The following is an 11,894-nucleotide window of genomic DNA, read 5'->3' as shown; positions in this document are numbered from 1 at the left end:
GGGACCAACTCAAAGCAGCCAGGTGAGTCTCTCCTGTTGGGGAGGCATCCCGGATGGGGCGGTAGTCCTGGAACGTAGGGAACTTTGTGAAGTAGAGCTGCCCGGCGAGACACCCCTCACCCGGTTGGAGCAGTGAACTCGGACAACTGGGAGCATCGTAGAGGCGGCAGCTCAGCACAGCGCTTGGACTCTGAGCAACCACTGTGGCTCAGGGCAGCGGCCCAGAGGAGCGCCGAGGAGAGCTGTGTGGACTCAGAGCAACCGCTCCTGAACACCAGGGCCTGCCCGGAGGAGGAGAAGGAGGAGGAGCGTGGCCGCTTGGATTCGGAGGGACTATACCAGAGCTACAGGCGGTTGCCAGAGGAGGAGATGCGCCGCGAGCTGTTTGGACTCAGAGAGACCGCTTCTGAACCCCGGGGCCTGCCCGGAGGAGGAGGAGGAGGAGCGCGGCGGGTCGTCTGGACTCGAGTGACTGTATTAGAGCTCCAGGCGGCTGCTCAGAGGAGGAGGCGACTGGTGAGTTGTTTGGACTCAAAGCGACCACTCCTGAACGTCGGGGGGCTGCCCGGAGGAGGAGAGCGATGGGTCGCTTGGTCTCGAGTGGCCGCACCAGAGCTCTGGGCGGCTGCCCAGAGGAGGCGTGCAGCGGGTCACGTGGATTCAGACCCACTCAGAGCGACTGCTCCTGAACACCCGGGGGGTTACCTGGAGGAGGAGGAGGAACGGGGCGGGTCACTTCGACTCCGAGTGACTGCCCAGGGCTATGGGCGGTTGGTGGGAGGAGGAGGCACGCAGTGAGTTGCATGGACTTCTAGTGACCGCACCGGAACACTGGGCGGCTGTCTGGAGGAAGAGGCGTGCGGTGGATCTCTGGGACTCAGAGCGATTGTACTGGACCCCAGGTGGCTGCTCAGAGGAGGGGCCGCATAGCCAGGCGATTAGGTGCAGAGCAGGGTCCCAGGACCTAGGAGGCTTCTTGGTGGAAGAGCTGCACAGAGACACGCTTAGGGGCGAAGCGAAGGTTCCAGGACTGCAGGCAGATTCTCTGAGGAGGGCCAGCCTAAGGAGATTCATCTGCAAAGGGTGAGGCTCGCAGGCCCAGGAGGTAGGGCCGGGCCCCTGGGAACTTTGCAAAGGAAGGCAGCCCAGCACAGGCAGTAGCTGTAAATTGAGGGGAATCTCTAGGAGGGGAACTAACCAGAAAGACCTCCCCACCTGGTGAGTCTTCCCTGCCGGGAGAGGTTTCCCCACAAGGACGGTAAAACCAGAGACACAGGCCCAAACAGGCCTTGCCTCAGGCCACAGCCTAGTTCCCCTTTGGATGACCATTGGTCAACAAGTGAAGGTACCTCTGCCCACTAGCAGGGAATATACACCACCTGAAGGCCACCACTCCTAGAGAGGCAGCTTCCTTGTGGAGCACCGCATTATTAACTTCCTCCAAGACTTCAGCCTACTGAAGGCTAAGAGGGGATATATAGAAATCTTCAGGGACATTATAAGTCAATAGAGGAAATCTGCAATATCTCAGTGGTCCACTGATACCTGAACAATATGAGAAAACAAGGGAAGAAAATGCCGCAAACAAATCTAGATGTTACATCAATAAAACCCAATGACAGCGTGGCAGAACAAATGACAGAAAAGGAGTTCAGAATGTACATAATTAAAATGATCAGGGAAGCAAACGATGAGATGAAAGAGCAAATGCACGCACTGAATGATGAGATGAAAGAGCAAATGCAGGCACTGAATGATCGCACCAATCGACCCTTAAAAGAGCAAATACAGGAAGCAAAAGATCATTTCAATAAAGAGTTAGAGATATTGAAAAAAAAACCAAACAGAAATCCTTGAAATGAAGGAAACAAAAAACCAAATTAAGAACTCCATAGAAAGCATATCCAGTAGGATAGAACACCTGGAAGACAGAACCTCAGACATTGAAGACAAAATATTTAACCTTGAAAACAAAGGTGAACAAACAGAGAAGATGGTAAGAAATCATGAACAGAATCTACAAGAACTATGGGATATCATGAAAAGGCCAAATTTAAGAATTATTGGGATTGAGGAAGGCTTAGAGAAACAAACCAAAAGAATGAACAATCTATTCAATGAAATAATGTCAGAAAATTTCCCAAATCTGAAGAATGAAATGGAAAATCAAGTTCAAGAGGCTTATAGGACTCCAAATTCACAAAATTACAACAGACCGACACCAAGGCACATTATAATGAAAATACCTAACATACAAAATAAAGACAGAATTTTAAAGGCTATGAGAGAAAAGAACCATATTGCATTCAAGGGGAAACCAATACAGATATCAGCAGACTTTTCAATCCAGACCCTAAAAGCTAGAAGGGCCTGGAACATTTTTCAAGCCCTGAAAGAAAATGGATGCCAACCAAGAATCTGCTACCCAGCAAAACTTACCTTCAAATTTGACAATGAAATAAAATCCTTCCATGATAAACAAAAGCTAAAAGAATTTACAAAAAGAAAGCCAGCACTACAGAAGATTCTCAGCAAAATATTCCATGAGGAAGAAATGAAAAACAAAGAAGCAAATCAGCAAAGGGAGGAAGTACCCTAAAGGAATTGTCAAAAAAAGGAGGAACCAAGTCGTGTCAAATAAATAAATAAATAAGTAAAATTAAAAAATGAACCAAATGACCAGGAAACCAAATCATATCTCAATAATAACCCTGAATGTTAATGGCCTGAATTCATCAATCAAAAGACATAGACTGGCAGATAGGATTAAAAAGAAAGATCCAACAATATGTTGCCTACAAGAGACTCACCTCATAGAAAAAGATACCCACAGACTATAGGTAAAAGGATGGGGAAAAACATACCATGCACATGGACTCAGCAAAAAACCTGGAGTATCCATCCGCATTTCAGATAATGTGGACTTCAAGTCAAAGTTAGTCAGAAGGGAAAAAGAAGGTCATTTCATACTGCTTAAGGGAAGCATAAATCCGCAAGATATAACAATCATAAACATCTATGCCCCAAACAGTGGCTCATCCATGTATGTCAAACAAATCCTTCTCAATTTCAGAAACCAAATAGACCATAACACAATAATACTAGGTGATTTTAACACACCTCTCTCACCACTGGACAGATCTTCCAGACAAAAATTGAACAAAGAAACCATAGATCTCAATAACACAATCAGTAATTTAGACTTAACCGACATTTACAGAATATACCATCCAACCAAGAGCGAATACACTTTCTTCTCAGCAGCACATGGATCCTTCTCTAAAATAGACCATATATTATGCCACAAAGCTAATGTTAGCAAATACAAGAAGATAGAGACACTAGCATGTATTCTATCAGATCATAATGGATTGAAGTTAGAAATAAATGAAAGAGTAAAACACAGAAACTATTCCAACATCTGGAGATTAAACAATATGCTATTATATGATGAATGGATAACAGAAGATATTAGGAAGGAAATTAAAAAATTCTTAGAGGTAAATGAGAACAAAGAAACATCATATCAAAACCTCTGGGACACTATGAAAGCAGTACTTAGAGGGAAATTTATTTCATGGAGCGCATTTAATAAAAGAAGTAAAACTCAACAAATAAACAACCTAACACTACAGCTCAAAGCCTTAGAAAAAGAAGAACAGAACAGCACCAAAAGTAGTAGAAGACAGGAAATTGTTAAACTCAGAGCTGAAATCAATGAAATTGAAACAAAAGAAACAATACAAAAAATTGACAAAATAAATAGTTGGTTCTTCGAAAAAATAAACAAAATTGATAAACCTTTAGCCACACTAACAAAGAGAAGACGAGAGAAAACCCAAATCACTAAAATTCGGAATGAACAAGGAAATATCACTACAGACAGGATGGAAATACAAAACATAATTAGAAGCTATTTTGAAAATCTATACTCCAACAAAATAGAAAATTTCGAAGACATCAACAGGTTTCTAGAGACATATGAATTGCCTAAACTGAATGAGGAGGACATAAACAATTTAAATAGACCAATTTCAAGTACTGAAATAGAAGAAGTCATCAAAAGCCTACCAACAAAGAAAAGTCCGGGACCAGATGGGTTCTCAGCCGAGTTCTACAAAACCTTTAAGGAAGAGCTCATTCCAATACTTCTCAAAGTATTCCATAAAATAGAAGAGGAGGGAACCCTCCCAAACTCATTCTATGAAGCCAATATCACACTGATACCTAAACCAGACAGAGACTCATCAAGGAAAGAAAATTTCAGACCAATATCCTTAATGAACATCGACGCAAAAATTCTCAACAAAATTTTAGCAAATCGCATACAAAAACATATTAAAAAGATAGTGCACCATGATCAAGTGGGTTTCATCCCAGGGATGCAAGGTTGGTTCAACATCAGGAAATGAATAAATGTAATTCACCATATCAATAGACTTAAAGTCAAGAATCACATGATTATTTCAATAGATGCAGAAAAAGCATTTGATAAAATACAGCACCCCTTCATGCTCAAAACACTAGAAAAAATACGGATAGTTGGAACATTCCTTAACATTGAAAAGGCCATATATGCTAAGACCACAGCTAATATCATTCTAAATGGTGAAAAACTGAAAGCATTCCCCCTAAAAACTGGAACAAGGCAGGGATGCCCTCTTTCACCACTTCTATTCAACATCATTCTTGAGACTCTAGCCAGAGCAATTAGACAAACCAAAGAAATTTAAGGGATACGAATTGGAAAAGAAGAACTCAAACTATCCCTGTCTGCTGATGACATGATTATATATTTAGAGGAACCTGGAAATTCCACCAGAAAACTTTTAGAACTCATAAGTAAATTCAGTAAAGTAGCAGATCACAAGATCAATGCTCATAAATCCAACGCATTTTTATACATACGTGCCAAATCTTCAGAAAGAAATATTAGGAAAACTACCCCATTCACAATAGCCTCGAAAAAAATAAAATACATGGGAATCAATCTCACAAAAGAGGTGAAAGACCGCTACAATGAGAACTACAGAAAACTAAAGAAAGAAATTAAAGAAAACCTTAGAAGATGGAAAGATCTTCCATGTTCTTGGATAGGAAGAATTAATATTGTCAAAATGGCCATACTACCTAAAGTGCTATACACATTCAATGCAATTCCAATTAAAATCCCAATGTCGTACCTTACAGAAATAGAGCAAGCAATTATGAATTTCATCTGGAAGAATAAGAAACCCAGAATAGCTAAAGCAATCCTTAGCAGGAAGAGTGAAGCAGGGGGTATTGCAATACCAGATCTTCAACTCTACTACAAAGCAATAGTAACAAAAACGGCATGGTATTGGTACCAAAATAGAAAGGTAGATCAATGGTACAGAATAGAGGACACGGACACAAACCCAAATAAATACAATTTTCTCATACTAGACAAAGGGGCCAAAAATATGCAATGGAGAAAAGATATCCTCTTCAACAAATGGTGCTTGGAGAATTGGAAATCCAAATGCAACAGAATGAAACTAAACCCATATCTCTCACCATGCACGAAACTAAACTCAAAATGGATTAAGGACCTCGGAATCAGACCAGAGACCCTGCAGATTATAGAAGAAAAAGTAGGTCCAGATCTTCAACATGTCGGCTTAGGACCAGACTTCCTTAACAGGACTCCCATAGCACAAGAAATAAAAGCAAGAATCAATAACTGGGATAGATTCAAACTAAAAAGCTTTCTCTCAGCAAAGGAAACTATCAGCAATGCAAAGAAAGAGCCTACAGAGTGGGAGAATATCTTTGTCAATCATACTTCAGATAAAGCACTAATCTCCAGAGTCTATAAAGAACTCAAAAAACTCTACTCCAAGAATTCAAATAATCCAGTCGACAAATGGGCTAAGGAAATGAATAGACAATTCACAGAAGAAGATCTACAAGCAATCAACAAACATATGGAAAAATGTTCAACATCTCTAGTAATAAGAGAAATCCAAATCAGAACCACACTAAGATTCCATCTCACCCCAATTAGAATGGCGATTATCAAGAATACGAGTAACAACAGGTGCTGGTGAGGATGTGGGGAGAAAGGTACACTCATACATTGCTGGTCAGGCTGCAAATTAGTGCAGCGACTCTGGAAAGCAGTGTGGAGATTCCTTAGAAAACATGGAATGGACCCTCCATTTGACCCAGCTATCCCACTCCTGGGCCTATACCCAAAGGACTTAAAATCAGCATACTACAGAGATACAACCACATCAATGTTCATAGCTGCTCAATTCACAATAGCCAGACTGTGGAACCAACCTAGATGCCCTTCAACTGATGAGTGGATGAAGAAACTGTGGTAAATATATACAATGGAATATTACTCAGCCATAAAGAATGATAAAATTATGGCATTTGCAGGCAAATGGATGAAATTGGAGAATATCATGCTTAGTGAGATAAGCCAATCTCAAAAACCCAAAGGACGAATGATATCGCTAATAAGTGGATGATGACACAATATGGGGGGGAGGGAATGGTTAGTGTTAGGGTTAGAGTTAGGGTTAGGGAGGGGGACAAGTATGGAGGAAGGAAGCACTGTATAGAGGGAAAAGAGGGGTGGGATGGGTGGGGGGAAGGGAAAAAATAACAGAATGAATCAAACAACATTGCTCTATGTAAATTTATGATTACACAAATGGTATGCCTTTACGCCATGTACAAACAGAGAAGCAACATGTATCCCATTTGTTTACAATAAAAGAAAAAAAATAAATTAAAAAAAAAAAAAAAAAAAGAAAATATTTGAGGTTTGTAAACCATGCAGGCTTCATTGCAACTACTCAGTTTGGCCACTGTTGCCCAAAAGCAGTCACGGACAATACTTAAGTGAAAGTGTAGCTATGTTCCTATAAAATTTTATTTACCATAACACATGACTGGCCCATAGGCCATACATAGTTTGCTGACTCTGGTCTCACCTATTCTTGTATGTAAATTTCTAACTCAGCATCCTAAATGGCCAACATATTTCTATATTAGTTTCACTAATAGTCTGAAGTTGTTCTGTCTTTTTTTATTTTTATGGTACTGGGGGTTGCCTCACATAAGCTGGGTAGTTTTTATTACAAAATATTTCAAACGAGAGTGTTTTTGTGTGCATATATCTAGACATATATACATACTTACATATAAAAGGAACGAAGTATAACAAATGAACAGCATGCTTCCCCACACCCTTGACTGGGCCTCTGAGGAAGATGCCTCAGTAGACACCACTGAGGTTCTGCCTCCCTGACCAGCTGATTCTTAAAGGCACTGCCTGCCCACCTGTTCAAACTTCTTACATACTTGGGCACCATCCTTCCATAATGTCCCTCGAAACCATCCATGGTTCTTTCCCTTGCTCCAACAGGGAAATCACATCAGGCTTGGGAGTAGAGAGTCCTGTTTACAAGAGAAAAAAAAAAAAAAAAGATATACTGCAGCTGTTTCTGAATCAAACCTAGTCCTTAGTCCTCAAGGAAACAGGCAACTACAGGAAAGACAAGGGGGTATGAAGGTCTAAAGTATGGAGAAGATAAAGGGATCACAATGGGCAGCCTGCCTGTTTCCTTGTCTACAAAGCACAAAACGATTCCCTACGAAGGTAGACACCCACCCAGACAATTGAAAGACACACCCAAAATTCATAAGTCATTTGGGAATCGATATCCTTAGTGAGTAAGACTGGGTTGCTGTAGTTGTCTATCATCAAATCTCTACATAAATCCCTCTGAACAGGGGCCAAGCACTCCTACTTTTCCTGAGAGAAGTCTACAGCCAAGTCCCTGAACATTACCAATTCCTGAAATGACAAACCCATGTGATACTGATGAGATCCAAACAAACAATTTTAATATGAAGGAGATGGAGAAGGACGCTGAGGGATGGAGAAGACATATTGGTCAAATGGGCAAGAGCAGAGTGGAAACAGAGGTAACCAGAGTGAAATGAGCATGACTAGAACAAAGAAACTCCACGCTCATGAATAATCCTGAGGCTGAAGACAAACCTCCTTTATACAATGGGACACTCTCCTGTCCCATGGCTAGGGTTAGGAACGATTAAAACATTTATTTTTTATAAATAAATTTTTTTCTAGGATAGAAAAACACACAGCAAGTTCTAGTGTGGCAAATTACTCTCTTTTTTTGTTAAACATTCATCCATGACTTTCCATTTTTATTATAGAAAATTTCAAACATACAGCAAAGCTGAAAAAAATTTTACAGTGGACACATCCAATGTACAAATTATGATTTATCATGAACTTTTAATATTTATGTGCTGTTTTCTTCCCTTCTTTCCTATTAAAGGAAGACATAATCTACAAAAATTAAAACAAAACTTCTATTGCACATAAAAGGAGTTTGGCATAATTAAAATATATACTAAATACTAAGGACCTTCATTATTAGATGAAATCATAGGCATTTTTCTTTACAAAGCAAGTTACTGAATAACCTTTCAAAAACTGATTATGTATTTCATCTTAGGAATACAAGATGTAACCATTCCATTCTCTTAGATACTTAGATTGAACAAAATCTGAGTTCCTTTACAACTTTAAGAGTCTACAGTGTTCAAAAATGCATATATGCTAATCCTGTTTAAAAGTTCCAAATATAGAAACCTAATAATATCCTCTTAAAGCTGTCATAAAACAACTCTAAGAGCAACAGAATGATGAACATAAAACTTTCTTTGGGACTGGGGCAGTAGCTCAGTGGCACAGCACTTGCCGAGCGTGTGTGAGGCACCGGGTTCAATCCTTAGCACCACATAAAAATAAATAAAATAAAGGCATGCTGTCCATCAAAAAAGTTTTTAAATGTTAAAAAAAAACCACTTTCTTTGGATGTTATTCTTTGAGGGGGATGGCAGGGCACAAAAGGGACTTCTACAGTACTTACTATTCCAGTATTACATACATAAATGTTCTATTATTCTTTTATATTATACAATGCTTTCGTAAAAGTGGAAATCAAAAATTAAGAAAAATGAACATGTTTGTGGGGACTGCTTACCCCACTCAACAATCATTGCTACTTAAACCCCAAGTCTAATCTGGGAGTCTGAACCATTTCCCTGGAGGGAATGCATTCAGGCTCCATTATAAAGCACTGCAACCACCAACACACTTTCAAAGAGTGGGACACTAATGGACAAGACTGTGCTGCTGGGCACAATCCTAACAGAATGAGAAGATCTGAGATGGGTTCATGGGCAAGTTGAGCGAGGAAGTTTCTAGATAAAGAAAACAAACGTTCATACAAATAAGGGAAAAAACTATACTTCAAGGAAGATACATCAGTTCACCTGGAGTTGACTTTGAACACATACCTCAGAACCTGAGTTGTGTTTCCCTGGATCCCTCTCTTGGAAAAGTACAGCATCCACAAAAAGCAACTGTGGGGGAAAGAGGAAAATTTAAAAAGCGCCCAGATATACTCAAATGACTCTATGCTGTCCTTCCAATATCCTTTCTATGCCGCCTACCCCTACTTTTCCCTACACACACACACACTGATGAGAACAAATCCTAGCCTTCCCCAAGTATGTGGGAACCTAAGAAGAGCAAGATGGAATGCATTCTGGGTAGATTAGCTCCAATACTGAGAGGGACCTAGAAACCTCAGCAGGAGGAATTCAGACATATTGTTATCCTAATCTCAAAATGTTAATCTGGACTACAGGTGGGTACAATAATAGGACTCCAACTACTTCTCCCTTTGCAATTACCCCGAGAGTTTCCTAAAGCAGCATTACTCTGCTTACAACCTAAATTAAAAATGAAGACCTCAAGTTTGAATGCCTATACACATCCAGAATCTACACACAGACGTCCAGATTCACGCACCAAGTTCATAACATTAAATCTCTCTTGATTTCTCTGGTATCTATTTTAAATGACTAAATCTAAGCGGTCACCCAATCCATAACAAAGACTCCAAGGCCTTGAATATCTAGCTACACAACCAGATAGGAAGACAAGTACAAAGCTCTGTGACCGATATGTAATGTGAATAAAAACTTTGTGTTAAACTACTGATATTTGGTCATCGTTAACACAGCAAGGCCTAGCTTATCATGCTACTGATACAATAACGAACAAAGCCAAATTTCCTGTCCGTTAGGGACCACAGTGGAATATCATTGAAATATAATTTCGATTTTGGTGTAAATGGGGGAAACAGATATATAAATTGGTGATAAAAACTATGGAGAAAAAATATATATGGTAAGGGGGACAGGGACTGTGCGTTTGTTGAGATGTTCTCAGGGAAGGCTTTTCCAGTTTGGTAACGTGTGAAGAAAGCCTTGAAGGAAGCAAAAGAATAAACCATGTAGATAGCAGGAGTGAGAAAATTCCATGCAGGGGAACCAGCAATCTCAAATACAGAGAGAGGCAGAATTAAGAAAAAATGCTAGATCAGAGCAGAGTGGTAACAGAGACTCAGACCACTGTAGAGACTGGGTTTTTTTTTTTTTTGTTTTTTTTTTTAAAGAGAAATGTGTTTATTTTCTTATTTTTCTTTTACCAACTAGTTTTGAATCATTTAAAAAGACAGGATATAAAGAATTGAGATATAACAGAAAAATAATCTAACTCAAATATAATATTCTCCTGGGAAAAAAGGTAGGTTAAAGGGTCATAAAAATACAGTAGGAGTGCTAAGTGCTAATTGCAACACCTAACACTAGTACTGCGGGACACAGTACTAATCACGTTAAGTCAGCGATCACCACCATGTAAGATAAGAACCACCACAGGGTGACAATTAAACATCAGAATCTGTTCTTTTAAGCAGATTTACCATCAAAGAATAAAAAGTCCATACGTTTTCTTTCCCCTATGGTCTGTCTTAGGGTAGAAATAAGGATTCCCATCCATCGCGACTCTTGCTGCTTGATGCCCTTCCCCATCCTCAGTCTGCCCTTTTCGCACCATGTCTGTGACTCAAGCCAAGGTCTCCCATCACCTTCTTCCTGAGAACCCATGGCTGCTGGCAAGCTCTGCTCCAGTGCCAGTCACCAGGGGTTCCCACAAACACAGCCAGCACAAATTGCAACCACCTAACACACGAGGACCCAGACAGGCTGCGTAGCGTGTCCTCCACAAAAAGCTACTGGACAGGACTGACTTCTGGGTGCCCGACTCCTGAGCTGGAGCCCAGGTTCCTGACACCTGTCCCCACTGGGACATGATGTCAGCACCAGATCTTAAAACCAACTCGACACACACTACCCACACGAGGCACGCTGGGACTTACTCTGACTTTACCACTGAGAATCTGGGGACCTCTCAAGGCGCAGCCAGACCCCGAGGGAGCAGAGGTTTGCGGGGGTGCTGAGTCATGACCCAGTCATCCTGTACAGCTGGCCTGTCTCTCCCTGCTCATCACCCTGGCTGGCAGAGATCCTGGAAGACTCCTGCACTGCACCCCTGTATAGCACAGCGCAGGAGTCTGCCCTCGGCCGGAGATTTCTGATTTTCTCAGACTGTGACTTCCAAAGGTCTTCTCGTGACATAGGCGGCACCTGCTCTGGTGGGTGCTTTGGGCTGGTGTGCTGTGGCTGCTGGCATCTTGAAGGACCAACCCAGAAGCAGGACTCAATGTGAAGGTTGCATGCAGTGGCTCTCCTGTCCAGCAGGAAAATCCCTCTTCCCCACAGCATCTCCTGAGCACCAGCTATGACAAGCAGACTGTGGCACCACATGCTGCCCTCCTGCTGCCTAGACACCCCCCGTGTCCACTGCCACAGAAACGAAGTGCCTCCCTGGACTGGCAGTCAGAGTGGGAGCAGTGAGCTGCAGGGCAGGGGGCTCCACAGCATCCACCCCTGGGCATGCCAGTTCTGGA

At 41.4% G+C, this 11,894-nt stretch overlaps 1 long non-coding RNA gene across 2 annotated transcripts in view; it reads right to left on the bottom strand.

Moving 5' to 3' along the window:
* The window catches only part of LOC306648647, a 392,598-nt gene that overhangs the window by 372,544 nt on the left and 8,160 nt on the right, over positions 1 to 11,894 (bottom strand). For both annotated transcript variants that reach the window (XR_013760427.1, XR_013760428.1), the window contains exons 2-3: positions 9,373 to 9,438; positions 7,339 to 7,434 (exon numbers count right to left, since the gene is read on the bottom strand). This is a non-coding gene — a long non-coding RNA (uncharacterized lncRNA). The remainder of the gene's footprint in view (positions 1 to 7,338; positions 7,435 to 9,372; positions 9,439 to 11,894) is intronic.

Source organism: Sciurus vulgaris, assembly GCF_902686455.1.
Source record: "Sciurus vulgaris genome assembly, chromosome: 17".
NCBI lineage: Eukaryota > Metazoa > Chordata > Mammalia > Rodentia > Sciuridae > Sciurus > Sciurus vulgaris.
The sequence above is the reverse complement of the archived record's forward strand: the minus strand, read 5'-3'. Positions and strand labels throughout refer to the sequence as shown.